General features: G+C 48.4%; 1 protein-coding gene across 5 annotated transcripts in view; it reads left to right on the plus strand.

The window, feature by feature from the left end:
* Positions 1-14,469, plus strand: part of ADK (adenosine kinase) — a 568,464-nt gene that overhangs the window by 494,417 nt on the left and 59,578 nt on the right. The gene's annotated exons all lie outside the window — the stretch shown is intronic.

Genomic DNA, 14,469 nt, shown 5'->3' on the forward strand with positions numbered 1-14,469 from the left:
AGCGAGTCCCAAGATATCCTAATGCCGGGGAAGGACTCAGTAGTGACCACTGCCCGCATGCACTTCTTGCTTGAGGCCTGTGCCAGTGAGCGACCTGCACAATAGCTGCCTGAAGTGCTTGGGGGAAGCTCACACAAAGGACCAGTGCCAGATTTGCAGGGAGTTCAAGCCTAGAGTGAAGAAGGATAGGGAGGCGAGGCTGAAATTCCTGCTGATGGAGGCAGCACTTAGGCTACCACTGGAGTCATCCCTGTCTGACTCAGTGCCAAGAGGTGCAACTTCAGTGAGAAGCGCACCTCCAGCTTTAGCATAATCCTGGCACCATTATCCCTTGCCTGTACTGAGGAAGAAATACAAAACTTCCAGAGAAGCCCGACTAGGGCAAGCTCTTCAGTCTCTAAGTCTGGTAAGAGGAGCAAGAAGGAGTCACGGCGAGTGCACCTGAAACCTAGGTATTACTCCAAATCAGTGCCTAAATTGGCTCAGTCAGCTCCAGTGCCACAACGAGCACGGTCGAGACCAATGCTGTAAGTGGCACCATCAACTTCTTCAGCACCAAGACAAGAGACCATCTCAGGGCCGACTACTCCAGAGGAGTTTGCAGCAGCAAGAAATCTGTCTCTTGGTGCCTGTGTCTTTCCTTACAGGAGTCTGATCCCTCAGCACCACTGCCCTGTCCACCAGCGACTCAAACACCGATACTCAGTTGGCTGCTTCTTGGACAGGGAGGCCTCGGTCCCACCCAGGGCCAAACCAGCAATGATGGCATCACTCTGCCCATTGCCAGGCTCTTGGCACCGGTCCCCGGCCCTGACTAGATCAGCCCCACCGTGGTCAGAGAGCCCACCTGGGTTCTCTACAGCTGCAGGGTCTGTGATCCTCAAAGGACTTAGCTTTACACATCAGTGTCAGAGAACTGAAAGCTGTCAGACTGGTGTGCCAAGTATTTCTATCGCTGATGAGGGGAAGCAGCCTATTAGTCCTCACAGACAACATGGTGGCAGTGTTTCACCTCAACAAGCAGGACTGTACTCTGGGAGCTCTGCAATGCCAGCACGATAGAGCTAGAACAGTGGTTCCCAAACTTGTTCCACCGCTTGTGCAGGGAAAGCCCGTGGCGGGCCAGGCCGGTTTGTTTACCTGCTGCGTCCGCAGGTGCGGCCAGTCGTGGCTCCCAGTGGCTGCGGTTCGCTGCTCCAGGCCAATAGGAGCTGCAGGAAGCTGCTGCCAGTACGTCCCTCGGCCCGCGCCACTTCCAGAAGCTTCCATTGGCCTGGAGCAGCGAATTGCGGCCACTGGGAGCCGCTATCGGCTGAACCTGTGGACGCAGCAGGTAAACAAACCGGCCCGGCCCGCCACAGGCTTTCCCTGCACAAGTGGCGGAACAAGTTTGGGAACCACTGATCTAGAAGCATCTTACTTGCCAGGTTACAGAATGACCTAGCAGACCAACTGAGCAGATCATTTATGAGTTGTTTCTTCGCCCAGATGTGGCTAGATACATATTCCAATGGTGGGGGTTTCCCCAAGTAGACCTGTTTTGGGACAAAGTCCAACAAAAAGTGTCAGCAATTCTGCTCCCTAGGGAGTCACAGCCAAGGTTCTATAGTAGATGCCATTTTACTGATGTGGTCAAGTAGGCTCCTCTATGTTTTCTCCCAGATCAGCATATTCACAGGGTATTACTAAAAATAAGACAGCACCGTGCCAAAGTCAGACTTATAGCCCCAGCATGGGCCCATCAGCACTGGTTCTCCACTTTCCTGGAACTGTCAGTGAAACTTCCAATTTCACTTCCAGTAGACTTGAACCTAATCTCTCAGGATCATGGTCGCATAATCCACCCAAGCCTACAATCCCTTCACTTAACTGCATGGATGCTCCGTGGCTAGACACTAGAGAGTAGACCTGATCAAAAGTTGGTCAAGAGATCCTGCTAAATAGTAAAAAGCCTTCTACAAGAGCTACTTACTTATCTAAATGGAAACATTTTTTCCATATGGTCTTACCAGGACAGTGTCACTGACCAGTTCTTCAGTTAAACATATTCTGGACTACTTATCATACCTGAAACATCAAGGTTTAGCAGTTCATTCAGTCAAGGTACATCTGGCAGCTACTTCAGCATTCTACCCTAAAATGGACAGTCGCTCTATTTTGTCCAATCCATAAGGTTTTTTAAAGGCTTTGTTAAATTATACCCACTGGTGCAAGACTGTTTCCCCATGGGATCTACACTCAGTATTGTCAAGACTTATGGGTTCCCAGATTGAACCGTTGGCTACCTGCTGTCTGCTGCATCTGTCAATGAAGGTGAAATTTTTGGTGGCTATTGCCTCTGCCAGAAGAGATGGGGAGCTGCAGGCATTAATGTTGTGGCCTCCGTACACGATCCCTTTTAAGGACACAGTTTACCTATGTCCTCATCCAAAGTTCGTCCTAAAGGTGTTTTTTTCTTTCCACATCAACCAGACAACTTATTTGCCAGTATTTTATCCAAAGCCACATATGAGCAGGGAAGAAGAGCGATTCCATACCTTTGACATCAGGAGAGCCTTAGTGTTTTACCTAGCAGAACCAGGCACTTTTGTAAATCCTCCCAGCTGGTCATAGGTCTAGGTCTGGGATTATTATTTTTTAAATATCTGATTTGCTTCTGCACATATTTGTACATTGTGGGACAGCTAATATAAAATGACCTCGCTTCATTGAAGTCAATGGAGCTAGGCCTCTATACATCAGCTGAAGGTCTTGGTACTACCTCTTTTAGTTGAATAGTAAAAAAAAAAGCTCTTTGAGCTTATTAAAGATACTGTAGCACATCCAGCTTGGGGAATTACATGGTGTGACAGGGTCAGGCCAGATGGCTACAGGAGAGTAATAGAAGGCAGATATATTAGCCCCAGGTTAAGTAGGTCCCTTTCCCCTGGGTAAGGTAAAAGGGAAGGTTCCAGAACAATCAGGAACCTTCTGGAGACAATTAAGACAGACAGGCTGATTAGAACACCTGCAGCCAATCAAGAAGCTGCTAGAATCAATTAAGGCAGGCTAATCAGGGCACCTGGGTTTTAAAAAGGAGCTCACTTCAGTTTGTGGTGCACGTGTGAGGAGCTGGGAGCAAGAGGCACTAGGAGCTGAGAGTGAGAACGCGGACAGTTGGAGGACTGAGGAGTACAAGCATTATCAGACACCAGGAGGAAGGTCCTATGATGAGGATAAATAATGTATTGGGAGGAAGCCATGGGGAAGTAGCCCAGGGAGTTGTAGCTGTTGCACAGCTGTTCCAGGAGGCACTCTAGACAGCTGCATTCCACAGGGCCCTGGGCTGGAACCCAGAGTAGAGGGCAGGCCTGAGTTCCCCCCAAACCTCCCAACTCCTGGTCAGACACAGGAGTTGACCTGGACTGTGGGTTCACGAAAACGGCCAAACTAAGGGCTGCCGTGAAGCTCCAAGGCGAGCAAATCCACCAATAAGCGCAAGACCCACCAAGGTAGAGGAGGAACTTTGTCACAATGGATACTTGCCTAAATGGAATTTTTTTCCTGCTGATGCACAATTGGCTATATGTATTCTGTGTAATATTTTTGTTTGTTTGTTTGCCTTCCTCTAAAGCATCAGAGAATGGCTGTAGCTGGAGATGGGACACTAGACAGGATTGACTGGTACTCTGAGGTACTACTGAGAATCTTCTTTCTAGGTGTCCGGCTGGTGTGTTTTGCTCATATGCTTAAGTTCACAGTTACTGACAGATGTGGGGTCAGGAAAGAATTTGCCCCCAGATCAGACTGACTGGGACCTTGGGGGATTTTCACCTTCTTCTGCAGCATGGGGCATGGCTCACCTGTTGGGATCATCTGGGCATAACTCACCTAATCAATTCCCTGCCAGTGCAGGGGCCTTGGGCTTTGCTGGCACCTTGGTTTCTCCCATTCTCTGCCGGCGGTATACAGGTTAGTCTCCTGAATATTGAAATGCTTTAGTCAAACTAAGGTCTTTGGGTTTACTAAAGGGGCATCTGAGTGAAAATCGATGGCCTGTGATATAGAGGAAATCAGGCTAGATGATCTAATGGTCACTTCTAGCCTTAAACTCTATGAAACATCTATAAAACCGTGAAATTCCTCCTGCAGTTCCATTGGATATGTTATTCTTCACTTCCTGTCCTAAAATGGTTGCTTATCATTATTATTTATCAGGCTTACTCTTACTTATAAACTGCTATATGGTAAGTGTGATCGCACTGACCAGAGCTTTAGACAGGTCCCTGCCTCGAGAATCTTACAATTTAAGGTCCATCCCTCAAGAAGTTTACAATTGACATTGGATGGTTGCAATACAACAAATTAAAGGATGAGTCAAGAGAGTATGAGCAGGCAGAGTTGTTGTTGGTCATGAATGGAAAGCTAGGCAAAAGAGTGTTTTAAGGTCGGGATGGTCTATAAGAAAAAGATTGTTGATGGTAGGGAGGTAGTATGGGGAAAAAGTAGAGAGCCAAGAGAAATAGAAGGGAACACGGAGAACTAAGAAGAAAGGACTGGAATGGGTATAGAGTCTGGGAGAGGTTTATGAGAAAATGAGTAGGCAGAAAAGGGCTGTCGGGGTTAAATTAGATGTATCAAAGTAGATGAAGCAGGTACAGAGCAACAAGAGAGAGTGGTGATTTCTAGCAGCAGTATTTTGACATTATGTATTGTTCCTGTGCCCTATTTAAACAACTACTGTATCACATTTTCATGAATAGTTCATTGGAGGGTGATGTGATTTGTGTATGTACATTAATTTCTTATGGGTATGGATATATGTCATAGTTATATGTGCACTGTAACATTTGTCAGTATCAAATGCTGTGAAATGTATCTCCTTTTCAGGGCTGCTCATGACACTTTTAAACAAATTGCTTTTGGTCAGATACATTTTATGTCTGGGCTCGGCCCAAGGGAAAATCTTTTGGAAAATCTGAGCATAATCAGTTTAGCAGTGGAAAACACACTTTTCTCTTGAAATATTTGCATAATTAAAAAACAGCTGAAGCTACAAACTTTAAACTTATCTTGTTTTATGGTTTTAATAGAGGAAAGAAAAACAATCCCAGTTTGAAGAAAGTCACTTCAGTATTTTTAAAGTTATGAATGATGAAATTTGGCGTATTCAGGCATGAATATTAGAATTTTCCATTCATTTTTCCCAGTGTTTTTAAGACCACCTCTGTTAAGGGCATGTTGCTTATGGGCTCCTTTATTAGGAACACGGCAGTTAAGGTTGGATGTGTTTTTAAAGATTCAAGCATTTAGACCACCTTAGGTAAGCCCTGTTGTGTTAATGATGCTTCAGTTAAGGCCACTTCATTTTGGGCTGGATGCATCAGTAACGAATGTGTTCCCAAATGCGGTAGAAACATCAAGGAGTATTTAAATTTTGATAGGTGCGCTAAGGCATCTTTAAAGCAATTTAGCAGAGCTTTTTCCTCTTAAAAAGCTTATGTAAATTAAATGGAAAAGCTGGTATTTATGCAACATTAAGATTAAGATACCAAGTGCTCCAAAGTCAGGAAATTCCATTTGTTAACTCTGTCACATTGTAAATATGTAATAATTTCTATTCCTGTTTTCCTTGTTAAATGTGACCCTTTATATTAGTACTTGTTAGTTAATCTATATCATAAAATAAGCCGAATATGCTATGTGGCCATGTTAACATTTTGGCAGTTAAACCTTTCAGCATTTCCTGATTTGAGTGCTTTCCAAATCTTTAATGTTGCAGTAAGACTAGGTTTTACATGTAGGCCCCAATCCTGAACCATTTATCCATGTAAGTAACTTTTATACATGCTAGTAGTCTCACTGAGTTAATATAGGTAAGAAAATAAGGAACTGAATCTAAAATATTTAGTTTTAATGCATAAATGTGTTTATAATTCATAAGTCTAAATATACGTTTGGTTTGGGCCAGATCTTGATCCTATTTGAAGTCAATCACAAATATGGATAGTATTAACTTATGAATCATGGAACTCCCTCCATTTTAGAAGGATGTGTTGCAGCCTTTAATATTTTCAGAAGGTTTTTTTTTTTATTTTAATTTAATGTCTTAGAAATCTTATAGAAATTTTGCAAGATAAGGAATTGAAGGAACGGTTGTTACTTAATCACAATGTTATGATACAATAAGCTTTAATTGGGAATCAAGAGGAGTTGTTGGTGTTCAAGCATGCAATGAGCTCTTGGGGCATGGCTACACTTGCAGATGTAGAGCGCTTTGAGTTAAACCCGCCTTCGGAGAGCGCAGTAGGGAGAGCGCAGCAGTCTATCCACACTGACGGTTGCAATCGCACTGGTGTGGTCACATTTGCGGCACTTGCAGCGGCACTGGGAATGGTGCATTATGGGCAGCTATCCCACAGAGCACCTCTTCCCATTCTGGCGCTGTGGCTTGTGGGAAGGGGGTGCAGGGCATTCTGGGTCCTGTCCCAACACCCTGTGATGCATCGGTTCGCATCCCAGCAATCCCTCTGCTTCTGTCTGAATTTGGCACAGTCTTTCAACATTTTTTGTACTGCGCGCTCTGACTTCCCTTTCGGTCTGCGGGAATGGAGCCCGAACTGCTGAGGAGTGTGCTGACGAGTCTTGCCAGCATGTCACATTTGGCAGTCGAGTTATTCCTTTTGATCCAAAGTGACAGTGAGGGCTCCAACAATGATATCGACTCAAGTAACGCATATGACACGAATTTGCTTGTGGGATTCACAGACATGCTGACCACCGTGGAACGCTGCTTCTGGGCTCGGGAAACAAGCACTGAGTGGTGGGATCACATCGTCGTGCAAGTCTGGGATGAGGAGCAGTGGTGCAGAACTTTTGAATGAGAAAAGCCACTTTCACTGGACTATGTGATGAGCTTGCCCCCACCCTGCGGCGCAAGGACACGAGATTGAGAGCTGTCCTGACGGTGGAGAAGCGGGTGGCTATTGCAATCTGGAAGCTGGCAACTCCAGACAGCTACCGATCAGTCGCTAACCAGTTTGGAGTGGGAAAGTCTACCATTGGTATCGTGTTGATGCAAGTTTGCAGGGCCATTAATTGCATCCTGCTCAGAAGAACTGTGACACCGGGTAACGTGCATGACATTGTGGCTGGCTTTGCATGAATGGGTTTCCCTAAATGTGGAGGGGCGATAGATGGCACGCATATTCCAATTCTGGCACCAGCCCATCTAGCCTCCAAGGATGTTAATCGGAGGGGGCATTTCTCTATGGTTCTCCAGGTGGTTGTGGATCACCGTGGGCATTTCATTGACATTAATGCAGGCTAGCCCGGAAAGGCGCATGACGCATGCATCTTTCAGAACACTGACCTATTCAGGGATCTGCAAGCTGGGACACTTTTCCCAGACCAGAAGATCACCGTAGGGGAAGTCGAATGCCCATTGTTATCCTTGGAGACCCCGCTTACCCTTAGTGCCGTGGCTAGTGAAACCCTACACAGGGAGCCTTGACAGCAGCAAGGAGTGGTTCAACAACAGGCTGAAGAATGACTGTGGAGTGTGCTTTTGGCTGTTTAAAGCAGGGGCAGGCAAACTTTTTGGCCTGAGGGCGACATCGGGTTTCCAAAATTGTATGGAGGACCGGTTAGGGTAGGCTGTGTCTCCCCAAACAGCCAGGTATGGCCCGGCCCCTGCCTCCTATCTGACCCTGCCCCACTTCTCACCCCCAATGGCTTCCCTGGGACTCCTGCCCCATCCAACCCCCTTATCCCCTGACACCCCCCCCACTCCTACCCCATCCACCACCCCCTGCTCCCTGTTCCCTGACCACCCCCGGACCCCCGCACCCCTGACTGCCCCCTACTGCCCCATCCAACCCCCCCTCTCATTTCTGACTTGCCCCCTGGGACCCCTGCCCCATCCAACCACCCCTTTTCCCTGTCCCCTGACCACCCCCGGAACCCCTGCCCCTGACTGCCCTCCACCACCCCATCGAACCCCCCTCTCCTTCCTGACTGCCCCCCTAGGATCCCTGCTCCATCCAACCCCCCTGTTCCCCGCCCTCTGACCACCCCGACCCCTATCCATACCCCCACCCCCTGGTCACCCCCCCTAATTCCCCTGCCCTCTATCCAACACCCCCCCTTCCCCCTTACTGCACTCCTGGAGCACCAGTGGCTGGCGGTGCTACAGCTGCACTGCCTGCAGCACTGGGTCAGGCCGTGGCTCTGCAACTGCGCTGCCCGGCCGCCCAGAGCATTGCGCCAGCAGTGCGGCGCGCTGAGGCTGCGGGGGAGGGGGGACAGCGGGGAAGGGGCCAGGGGCGAGCCTCCCAGGCTAGGAGCTCAGGGGCTGGGCAGGAGTGTCCCGCAGGCTGGATGTGGCCCGCGAGCCGTAGCTTGCCCACTTCTGGTTTAAAGGGCCGCTGGCGCTCTCTGTATGGGATGCTGGACCTGGCCGATGACAGCATCCCCTCAGTTATATCTGCGTGCTGTACCCTCCATAACATTTTTGAAGGGAAGGGTGAACGATTCACTCAGGCATGGAACTCGGAGGTTCAACATCTGGAGGCTGAATTTGAACAGCCAGAGAGCAGGGCTATTAGAGGGGCCCAGTGCAGGGCTGCAAGGATTAGGGATGCCTTGAGGGAGCAATTTGAGGCTGAAAGCCACCAGTAATGTCTGGTGCCCTGCACGGGAGTCAAGTGCAGTGGTTCCAATGTTAGTAGGAATCTGTGTGTGCTACGCTGACTTGCAGTGCCTGTTTCTTTCCTGGGCTAAGGTATCGTTTACTTTATGCAATAATAAAGAATGTTTTCAAAGCCAAAAAATCCATTTATTGAAAAGAAAATTCATGTATTAAAAAGAAACACAACTGCTTGGGAAACAGAAAGGGCAAAGGGGTGGGGTGGGGACAGTACAATCACAGATTTGCATATGTCCTGTTATCATACTCAGCCTTCCTGTCTGGAGTGCTGTGCAATGAGTGCTACACTTCAGGATGGCTATACTGCATGGTGATAGGGGTTGAGTGCAGAGGGTAAGGGTCATAGTTTTCAGGGCTGGGTGGTGAAGCTACAGGAGTTGGAGGCAGCTCGTGGTAGTAAGAACCCAGATGTTGGGGAAAGTGGGTTGGAGGTAACATGGGGGCACAAGGGAAAGAGTTTGGGGACAAGAGCTGCCGGGGGAGGAGAGGGGGTGCAGTAGTGTTCCGCCTGCATGGCTACAAGTGCCTGGATAGAGTCCGCTTGGCGCTCCAGTATGCTTATCAGCCGATCCGTGCTTGGCTACAAGAGCACCACGCTTTTGTGCCGGTGCTCCTCATTCTGCTGGCGGATCCTCCTTTCACTGTCCCACCACTCCTGCACTTTTTTATTTTTATTACTTGAATGCTGCATTACTTCATGCAACATGTCTTCCTTGCTTCTACGTGGCCTCTTTCTGATTCTTTGGAGTCTTTTGACCGGTGATAACACGGACGGCTGGGATCTCAGGGTTGCATCTGTAAAGGCAAAATGCAACACTTAACAGAGGCAGAATTGTTCACAACAGACAGAGGAATGATTCCCCCGTACTTAAGGGCAAGCACAGTCTACACAATAGCGTAATTTGCCCATCCCAAAGCGAGTGCACCACGGGAGCCCCAAAATGGTGAGTAAGCACAGGGTCAAGCCTGACTGATTGTTTCACGGCTGTACTGTCCTCTGGGTTTCTGTGCCTTGGGGAGAGCCAACAGCAGCAGGGGGCCCCTATACTGAACACTGTCCCCACATTTTCCACAGGAGTTCGTCCTGGAAGATATCTCACTGCTGAGGGTGACCTGGGAAGCAAGGGAGGGTCTTCTACTGCGATGCGGCTTCCACCCTGGCCCATATACAGCTTGCCTCTGTGCAGCAATGGTCCCCCACGCCCCGCACGGCACAGCGGTGTGGACAAGTTAGCCTTACTGGGACAAGGACCACAGTGGCTCTCCCGAGAAACCTGCACAAGCATATTGCCCAAGTTTTGGATAAGACCTTTGAAGAGATCACTGAGGCCGATTACCACAATGTCAGAGAGCACATCAACCCCCATTCCACATCTAGGCATGCATGCAGCACTAACCCTCTTCGCCCCAAGAGCCCGCACCGAATAACTTACTTCCAGGGGTGAAAGTAAGTCGAGTGACTTACCAGTACTCTGGGGCCAGCTCTGGCCTCCGAAAGGGGCAGGGCCTAGGGCGGAAGGGGCGGGGTTGAGGGGGTCAGAGCCAGCCCCAGCCCACCCTGTAAGTTAAGTGCCCCCCCACCAGGGTAGCAGCAGCAGCCCAGGGCTCCGGGGGCTATTTAAAGGGCCCGGGGCTCCCCTCTTCTACTGCCCTGGCACTTTAAATAGCCACTGGAGCCCTGGGGAAGCGGCGGGGCTCCAGCGGTTATTTAAAGGACCAGGGTGGCAGAGGCAGCTGGAGCCCCGGCCCTTTAAATAGTCCCTGGAGCCCGCGCTACCCCAGGGGTCTGGGGGCTATTTAAAGGGCCTGTGGCTCCCCTGCTTCTACTGCTCTGGTCCTTTAAATAGCCACCGGAGCCCTGGAGTAGCAGCGGCGGGGCTCCAGTGGCTATTTAAAGGTCCCGGGCAGTAGAAGCAGGGGAGCCCCAGGCCATTTAAATAGCTGCCCGAGCCCTGCAGCTGCTACCCCAGGGCTCCAGCAGCGGGGCTCTGGAGGCAATTTAAAGGGCCTGAGGCCCCAGCCACTGCTGGGAGCCCCAGGCCCTTTAAATTGCCCCCTGGGGAAGCCGGGCTGCCCCAATACGGTGCACTGGCTCTTGCCGGTACGCCGTACTGGGGCGTACTGGCTTACTTTCACCTCTGCTTACTTCCCAAAATAAAAGCCGCTTACCGGGAACCTCCTCTGGTGTTTGTCCTTCCCCAAGCACCGGCCACCGCTACTGTGTACCTTCCTCCTGGCTTGAGAACAGCTCCTGGCTGCATGCATCTAGGGATTCCGGGGTGTCTTCCTCCGCCTCAGCACCCTCGCTCCCACTTTGCTCTTCCTCCTCCTCATTGCACTGGGCTCTGAAGTTGGTCCATGTTGGTCCTCGGAATTGAGGTGGGGTCGCCCCCAAGTATCGCATCCAGCTCTTTATAGAAATGGCAGGTCGCAGGGGCAGCACCAGAGTGGCAGTTTGCCTTGCGGGCTTTGCGGTACGCATTCCGCAGCTCCTTCACTTTAATCCTGCACTGCAGAGCATCCTGGTCATGGCCCCTTTCCATCATGTCCCTTGATATCTGCCCAAAGGTATTGTAATTCCTACGGCAGGAGCGCAGCTGGGATTGGACAGCTTCCTCCCCTCAAACACTGATGAGGTCCAGCACCTCGCCATTGCTCCATACTGGGGATCGCCTGGCGTGTGGAGGCGTGGTCACCGGGAAAGATTCGCTGAGAGCACTCCACACCTGGCTGAGCAAACAGGAAGGGGATTTTCAAAATTCCCAAAGAATTTAAAGAGCAGGTCTGACGGTTGGTCACCTGAGGGCAAGGCAATAGAGTTCAAAGTGATGACCAGAGTGGCTAGAACAGGCATTGTGGGACACTTCTGGAGGCTGATCAGAGCACATTAACATACCAGGGTGTCCACACTGGCGCCTCGGCGCTCCAGCGGGGGCGCACCAAACATTATTCCACTCACCGAAGTGGAGTACCAGGAGCGCTCTAGCCACCTAGTCGGAGCGCTCTACATGCCTTGCTAGTGTGGACGGGTAGTGAGCGGGTGCACCCGGGGCTCCTTTAATGCACTCTAACTTGCAAGTTTAGCCAAGCCTTTACTAGAGGTCAGTAGGTTTTCTTTGACAGATAATACTATAAACGTTGCCCAGCATGTTGCTTGTAAGCTTATCTATAAAACACAGAGGCATTTATCACTGTTGATATTTTTGCCATTTTGTGCTGGGTATGTTTTTAGCCCATCGTTCCATAGGTTACTATGGATTTGGTGTGCTGAACTCAAATAGCGAACCAAAGGTTTTCTCTTCAGTTATGGTGGATTTCATGCTCGGCCTTCGGGAAAGCAGGAAAATCCCAATTAACCAGTATGCTATTCAGTCTTACTATATTTGGGTTGCACACAATTGGGAGATTTGTTGGTTTTAGGAAATGTTGAATGTTCAAAGTGTTCTGTTTAAGATTATATTACAGTGTACCTGTTTTTCCAGAGGATTGTTTTTCCTATTCACAAATTCAGTGACAAGTTTCCAGTACTTTGTGTATAGCAAAGCAAAATAAAGATCGAGTGAACTGTTATTCTGATCTGAAAAACAGAAAACTTTGAGCATACAATGAATAGTCGGTAAAGAGACATAAAACACCATCCATGCTCCAGAGGTCCTATTCTAATTTTATTTGAATTACTTTGTCTTTCAATTGTTCTAAAATACTGTTGTTTAGGAAAACATCAAGCACAAGTTAATGATGGAAGTCCGCAATTATGTGTTAATGAATGACAAGGCTGGCAGTATGTGTGTGTGATTGGCGCTCACCAGGATGCTCTGTGAGAGAGGCTGCTTAAGAATATTTCTAGGAAGCACAAACTGATATGTTATTAAACCTTAAGTTTCTGGACACTGATATCGTCTTCGACTAATAATTATGTTTCAAAGAATGCATAATACCTAATCATTTTTTGAATTTTTCTAGCAACTTCCAAAGTATTCAAAGGTTTACAGTCATGAATTGGGCATCAAAACAACCTTGTGAGGTAGAAAGGTATTATTAGCCCCATTTTACCAAAGTAGAGACTGAAGCACAGGGAGGTTAAACTGTAGTTCTCTGCTTGCAGAGAGGATGAGAGAACAAATGACGTGACAGATATTAGTCATGTTACTTAATGCACTGCTGGAAGGCGTTCAGATACTGCGGTGAGGAGTGCAGTATAAGCACCTATATAGAATAGAATACTTTTACCCTGAAAAAAGGCTCTGTGGGACCTCCCATGTTAGTTGTCTCTGAATGATTCCATATCAAATTTGCTCAGGTTAAATTAATGGTATCTTTTTCTAACTGTCAGCCCTGCATATTTAACCTAACAACTGAGAATCAAACTGGGAACTTTCCTTTTCACACATCATCACTAAGGCTAAGATTTTGTCACTGTTATTTTTAATAAAAGTCACGGACAGGTCACAAGCAATAAACAAAAATTCACAGAGCCCATGACCTGTCCGTGACTTTACTAAAAATAACCAGGGGGCAGGGCTAGGTAGGAGGGAGGAATGGAGTCCCATGGGTGTGGGACTGACAGGCCAAGCCCCCCGCTATGGTGGGGGCACAGCCCCCACTCCAGAGCTAGCTGCAGGAAAGGGCTGCAGCGCCCACCAAGTCCTGGCCACAGCCAGGGTGGGGCATGCACAGCCCTGGGAAGCCATGAGGGGGGTGCATGGCCCCCACTGCAGCAGCCGGGGAGGGTCAGACGGCTTCAACTGCAGCCCCTTGCGAAAGCATGGCGCTGGCTGCAGCCCCTGCCAAACCCAGGACACCACAGGTTTGGAGCATGCAGCCCTGGAAGAAGCTGCGGGGCTGGCGCTGCAGGGTCCTGGTTCCAGCCAGCCCCAGTTACAGGGCAGGGGCGCATAGTCCCACCTCCACCTCCTGAAGCCGTGAAGTCACAGAGCTCCGGTAAAGTCACAGAATCCGTGACTGCCGTGACCTCTGTGACTAAATCATAGCCTTAATCATCACTCGTAATAAGGAACCTAAAAGGCCCTCAATTAAATCTACTTTGACTTTCAGATCCTAGGGTGAATTTGCAGGGCTGGTATTTAGGGAAAAGTACCCTTTTAAACTGAGTAAATTTTTTGCAATCAGTGAGAGACGATAAACATGGGATTCCACAAACACCATTTTTATAGTCACTACTCAGAGTAAAACTCCACTTGAGTAACTTGCTCAGAGTCAACACAGAAGGTCTACGGCAAAGCTGAGAGTTAGCACCCATTCTTACTCCACTGGATAGTGTTTCTTCTCATGAATTACTCCAAGTAACGCTTAAAGTTGTTTCCCACATACAAATTTCATTTAGATATAGTAAGTCAAATATTGTACCATAATAAAATAATCACCAGAACCATACCTGTTAATGCTCAACTGTATCATTTCCGTAGTAGATATCAGAGACTTTTGGAGGTCCAATATAAAAATAATAAGAGCAGGTGAACTGAAATGAATGTCAAGAGGGGACAAGTTGCACACCAGAGGCCCACCACAGCAGTGGCATGCTCTCTTGCCCAAGTGGAAGTGATGAGTTTCCTAAAAGACAGGCATCAGAACACAGTTACCCATCAAAACTTTGTAGTTATAAAGATATGCACTGCTGTTGTGAGACCATCACGGAAAATATAAGGGTAGAGCCTGTGCACATTGTACATGTTGCTTTCCACAGAAGAGGTATGGTTGAAAATGATCCCAAGATTCTTAACCTGGCTTATTACTTCAAAACAAATTATTCTTTACTAGTTGGG

The sequence above is a fragment of the Natator depressus genome, chromosome 7 (genome assembly GCF_965152275.1).
Source record: "Natator depressus isolate rNatDep1 chromosome 7, rNatDep2.hap1, whole genome shotgun sequence".
NCBI classification, from domain to species: Eukaryota; Metazoa; Chordata; order Testudines; family Cheloniidae; genus Natator; species Natator depressus.